The following is a 6,848-nucleotide window of genomic DNA, read 5'->3' on the forward strand; positions in this document are numbered from 1 at the left end:
TTATAAGGCTAGGGAAGTTTCATGGAGTGTTTAAGGATTTAAAGGTTAAATGTATAAGTTATGGGAAAGAATTGAGTGGCGTGTGCTGGAGTGGTCAATTACATAGCAAACTAAGCTATCATCTAAGATTAAAGAAATAGACTTCATGAAATGAAGATGCAGCCAGCGCAACTGTTGTTGATTTTGCTGGAATTTCTTTCCAGCCAATTGAGGGTGAAACGGCAACGTTTCATTAAGAGGTGGTGGTCTCCAGCTGGCCCTAGGGGCTGCTTCCCAGCCACTCCTTTTTTTTGCTTCCATTTAAGCCCAAATTCGGGCGCTCTGATCAGTAAACGAACAGCAAGCAATTGCAGAAAATAACAGCGAGCTCGCGAGGAAAATTTGAGAAATTTGGGTTTCAAAAATCGGATTAAGTTAGGTTTAATCTGTGATTTAATTATCCAGGTATGTAGAGCAGGTAGTGATTAATATTTGTACGGTCAGAATTTCGTTTTGCGTCTAATTTTATTAATTTTGACAATTAATTGGGATATTGTAATTTGTATAATTTTTATTACTTTTGAACCCAACGAGCCTAAGGATATCTCTGATAAGGCAAGTTCTTCTTACCTATCTCATCGTTCCTTTTGTTGGTGATTTATTGGACCTCCCTTCGTTTGTTTCGGCTATTAATTAATTATGAAGTTTTTAAACGGTTAATTTAAGATTTAATTTATTAAATGGATCTCGTGGGTTTTATTCGTTGGTTGCCTATGGGGGTTTGTGCCACCCCCTGCCTGTTGGGAATGATGCCGTACTCACCCGGGGCTAGGTTCTTAGCAGTTCGGGTATTATAATTGGATTTTTGGTTATTTTCTGGCTGGAGCGGTTGTGCAGTGGGGACTAGGATTGGCGGTTCGGTGACGGAGTGACTGTCGTACGGTCTACCTTAGGCCACTGACGGGTCTCTCCTACCCACTGACCGTTGATCGGTGCCAGGCACTGCTGACTAGCTTAGCCGTTATGTGATTATAGCATGCCTGTTTATATTTTATTCTCGTTGCATGGCTTGATGTGCATATGGGTACGGGCTGCATGTTGGCATTAACATGATTTGGTTATGCTTGGTCACGGGCATTTTAGCTTGATTATGATGCATCCAGCACGGGCATATGCATTGCGTGTGACATACTATATGGGCGGAGCATGGCCTGATGTCTGGATGTATGGGCGCCTGGTATCACGTTGATGCTCACTACGCCATTGCATTTTATGTGCATTACATGGCTACTGATAGTATTTAGTTCTCGGACAGGAGTACCGTTCCGAGGGAGCCTATGGCTCGATTGTCGGGAGTACCGATGTGGATACGGGTGACGGGAGTACTGCCCCGGGACAGTGCACACAGATTTGTTGAGGATATTGTTGCCTTTCAGGGCAACGACAGGTTGATATCGGACTTGGGTGCCAAGTGTCTTGTGTAGACCCCAAGGACCGGTATGTGCTCTTATTATGCTGCACTGTTGTGTTGTACCGTCTCATGACTTGTGTGTACTTGTGGGGCTGTGTTTGGGATGGTCTCTTCTTTTATTTATAGCCTTTCATTTCTTATAAACTTGCTGAGTCTTGCGACTCACCTTGTTTTCCATTATTCCAGGTAAGGGTAAAGCAAAGGCCGAGGGCGAGGATCGTTCCACTTAGCAGCCGGCCGCGTTGGTTCGGTGTACAGTTAGTCGCCCCCGTTATCTCTGATATTTTGTCGGTATTTTTTGTCTCTCATTTTTGATTGTGCCGGACTATTCCTTGTATTTTCATCTGTTGGCACAGGTGTGTATATTTTTATATATACTCCTTGACCGCTATCCCAGCGGGGTACCTGCGGACATGCATGTATATCATTTTGCTTCCGCTGTGGCATTTCTTTTATGTATGCATGTCAGGGCATTTTGTCTTGTATTTGTTTATCTTCCCTTACATAAGCGCTTTCGTTTGGATAGACCGGGTGGTTGGGATATCCGGGCGGGGGTGCTTACAGTTACGGTTCTTATTTTTTTAGAACCGTTAAAAATGGTTCGGTTACTGGATTCTTATAGAACTAGATCAATTCGAACCGTTGATATCCCTACTTTCATCCTTCATAACTAATCGAAATAAAAACAATCATCACATATATCTATAAAATAAAAATAGCAATGAAATTTTCTTTTGACAATATTTCTTTTGTTAATTTTTTTTTTAAATTTTTTAAACACATATACACATAGCTTAAAAAAAAATTTAGGCCCCCTCAATTGTGGACCTTGGGCTAGAGCCCTGGTAGCCCTAGGCGAGGGCCGGCTCTGGGGCCCTATAAAGATAGGAACTAAAACCTACAATGAGCAATTCCTTCATTCTTCCAATAATGCAACTTTGCTTTGGACATTTGTACGTCCAAAGCACGTTGATATTTAATAATACTCATCCATTGATATGTTGTATTTTTTATTATATTAATATAAATATATAATATATTAATATATAAATATTATAAAAATATCACAATTAAGTATAATAATGAATAAAGTCAAGTAATAATTCATCCCTCAACTAACAATTTTTTTTCTTCTTCTTTTTATTTTTTCCACTAAGTAGACAAATAATATTTCTCACATTCCATACGCGAATGAATAACTTGATTGGATGATAGTGATAAGAAAAGACTCGTGGTTAAACAAAAGTTTTAAATTTCATTCTTTTAAACTTTTTTTTTTCCACTAAGTGGACAAATAACATTTATTCCAAACAAAGACCAGATAATGGTGATAAGAGAACACGGTCAAACAAAAGTTTTAAATTTAATTCTCTTAGACTTTTTCTTTTTTTAATTTTTTTTCACTAAGTGAATGGCTAACATTTCTTCTATTCTATACGTTAAGGACTAATAATGGTGATAAGAGAAGACTTGTAGTCAAGTAAAAGTTTCAAATTTAATTCTTTTATGTTTTGTGTAAAATGATTATGTAAAATAAAAAATATAATGGTTATGTACTAATTAATCCTACGACATGAGACCTTTTCTTTCGCCCCACTTAGAAATTTATAGGTTGAGAGGATTTATTAAGGGCTACACTTAATAATTTAAGGAATTAATGATATCCCCAGTTAAATGCATGATTATGTTACTAATTTTGATAATGATAGAAGATTATTATTGTTAAGATTATGATTCAAAATATATTTTTTATATATAACTGATATGTGCTGTTTGTATGTATTTTGTTATATATATTTGGGTTTCATTTAACTAATGTTTAATTGGATACATGATTAAATTGCTGATTATATTGTGAGCTATTTTTGCTGTTTATATTCTGGGCCATTAGCCATTTGGGCCGAGATTAGTTTTGTGCAGCAAGCCCATCTTTCATGTGGCCCATTTGCTTTGCCTAAGCCCAGCCGATTGCAGCAGCTATTTAAGGGCAGCTTCTTGCCCTAATCTCTACAGATCTGCAATTCTCTCTCTCCCTTGAAACCCTCTGTTCGGCGCTTTCGAAGTGAGACACTCTCTCGCTTGTGAATCATTCTCTTGTTCGATTTATTGGTAAGATCACGGTAAGGTTGTATTGCTTTAAATCTCTGTTGTTGAATCGCCTGAAGCGTGAGAGATTTGGTATAGCTGATAGATCAGATTCTTGACACGATCTTGAGATCGGTAGAACAGATTCTATACTTGTTTTTGTATTTAGATTCTGATTTCAGTTGATGTATTTGCAATACGTTTTTGTTCTTCTTGTGATCTTGTAATCTGGTTGTAACCAAAAGCTATTAGTGGATTGACTAGAGGCGGAGCCTCTACCGTGAGTAGGATCGATTGATCCGAACACGTATATCGTTGTGTTCTTGCGTTCATTTTCTGTTTCTATTTTTACCGCGCTTGCTCTTGGTTGGTTTGGTCGATTGTACAGGTTACAATACATTAACAATTATTATTATTATAAATATAATAGTCAAATAACTTTAAAGGAAAAGTCCAGATTAACCAAACCGCCTCGATCAACTCTTCACGTAATGATAAAAAAATAAAATAAAATTAGGATTATGAAAGTTTGTAATCTTTAATTATGGGTTTCTTTTCTTTTCTCTGTCTCTGTCATGTTGGTGACAAATGGGTTATCAATAAATTAAATGGCTTTTTTCTGTCCACTCACACGCATACTTATTTGGGCCGGATATTTGTGTCATTAAATTTTGTAGATTTTAGCCTTTATTAAATTTTGAACAAGTTTTGATTAAGTCATCTGTGTCATTTTCTTTTGTGTATTTATTATTTTTTAATATTTTATATACGTGATTGACTCTTTATAATTGAATAAAGGCTATTGTTATTTTGATTTAGACTTTGTTTTACTTTTAAATATTTTATATTAAACAAAAACTTTTAAGATGGATAAAAATATCGAGGGAAGCAATTGTCATTTCTTAAAGGTCAAAGAATCTGTGCTTTTCTTTCTATTAAAAGTTAAGAGGTGTTCGATATAATTTATCTTAATAATCAACTAATTTGTATGGAGATAATAGTTGGCAGTTGCTTAATAACAATCATTATATATTTTTTATACTATAGTATTAGAAACAATTCAATATTTTTGTTTTTTGGAGTGAAGATTTTGTGTTGAGGAATGAAACATATATAGTTATGTGTATTTACCATCCAAAAAAGATAAATAAATAAAATCACTCAAATAAAGTTGCCTACTAATGATATTTTATATTAAACAATTCAATATTTGTATTAATATTTTTCATTGATATTTTGTAGATTTACATTAATATGACATATAATACAAAATATTAATGTGAAGCGTTATCATTATATATATTTTTTAATTGAACTGACTAATCATATTCAATAAAATTTCACTCTAAATTAAAATACTTTTCTCTCGTATCTAATAAGATATATACCAACTTGATATATATAGGGGTCGCAATCAAATACTTAATAGATGTTGAAGGAGGGCGATTTCTTCCAATAATTCAACTTTGCTTTGACAGTTGCACGTCTAAAGCACGTCCATATTTAATAATTCTCATGCATTGATATGTTTTATTTTATATCAATATAAATATATAATATATTAATATTATAAAAAATTAAGAAATAGATCAATATATTACAACATATATTGATATAATATATATTAATATAATATATAATATATTATATTAATAATATATACTATATAAGAAAATTTCACTCTAATATATAATATATAAGAAATAGAAAATTTTAAAATTGCAACATTTAAAATATCCCTATAAGATATTATTTTGAGCTCAATCAGCGATGAAAGTTGGGGGAGGGTGTGACGTGACATGATGAGGTCGTCGATCGTTCAATAAATTATATTTTGAATTTTCTGGAAAAATGATGAATGGCGATCGAGCTCTGAATTGTTAAATGAGGGGGGCTATGAAGATGTGAATTTATCAATGTCTAAAACATTATTAACCAATGAGAATGAAACTGACGAAGTAAAATGAATGAAACAAGAAATTGTGTAACGACCACGTATTAATGATTGTGACAAGGGAAGACTTGTGGTCAAGTACATTTACAAATAAAATTTTATTTTTTATTTATGAAAGTTATTTTTAAATGACTTGAAAAATGATGATTTATGAAAATTTATTTTAAGAGTATAATTAAGCGTTGATTTATAATATGTATTCATATAAGTAATAACTGTAATAATTTTTATTAGGCTTAGTATGTACATCGAACTCTCAATAATTAAAAAATATAGCATTTAATCTTTAATGTGTAAAACGTTGATATTCAATATCTCAATTATTAAAAATTATTAATTTAAATTCTTACTGTGATGGTACGTTAGTGTTTGCATGAATGCGCTCATTTTTGCAAGTGGACATTATGTCATTAAACATCGTGTGAGATACATCGAATTAGACTTAATATATAAATATGATATTTGGTCTCTCAATAATTAAAAAATTTGACATTTGGTCCATGATATAAAAAAAAACCAAATTTGATATAAAAAAAACAAACAAACTTAACTTCATAAAAGGCCTAAAAATTTCATAAAAATATTTAAAAATTTCATACAAAACCCAAAATATTTAAAAAACTTGATAAAGTTTATTTTGTCACTTCTTGTTTAAAGATCTCATTTGACCGTTTGTAAACAAGATTTATAGATTTAATGAATTTTTTGTTGTTTTTCATTTGAATTCTCATTATCACAATTTTTCATTAAGTCTTTTTATGAAATTTGGTCCCTTTTTTTTAATATTTTAGGTTTTTTTTTAATGAAATTCAGGTCTTTTAAAATATTTTTAGGTTTTTTTTTATGAAATGTATGTCTTTTTTAAATATTTTTAGGTTTTATAAAATTTAAAATTTTTTTAATCAAATTTGATCCTTTTTTTTCATATCAAGGATTAAATATTAATTTTTTTAATTATTGAAAGACCAAATGTCATATTTATGCATTAAAATTAATTTGATATATCTCACGAACGTGACTTTTTTCTTGTGACGTGATATCTTATATGACGTAAATAACGATTTCGTTTATTTTCAGTCATAATAAAAATTAATAATTTTAATTATTGAGATACCGAATCTTGACATTTTACATATTAGAAATCAAATATCATAAAATTTGTAAAAGATATTTTTTAACTTTTAAATTATAATTATAATTAGAGATATCCTATATATACCATAAAGATGTTTTAAAAGTTATACTATTTATTTAAAAAATCTAGTGATTTGATAAAAAAAATTACAACTAACAGAAATGCTCAAATTTGAGTCATTTAATATAATTTTTCATTTGATAACTTTCTTTATCCTCTTGAAA

The sequence above is a fragment of the Diospyros lotus genome, chromosome 3, assembly GCF_014633365.1.
Source record: "Diospyros lotus cultivar Yz01 chromosome 3, ASM1463336v1, whole genome shotgun sequence".
Classification (NCBI taxonomy): Eukaryota; Viridiplantae; Streptophyta; class Magnoliopsida; order Ericales; family Ebenaceae; genus Diospyros; species Diospyros lotus.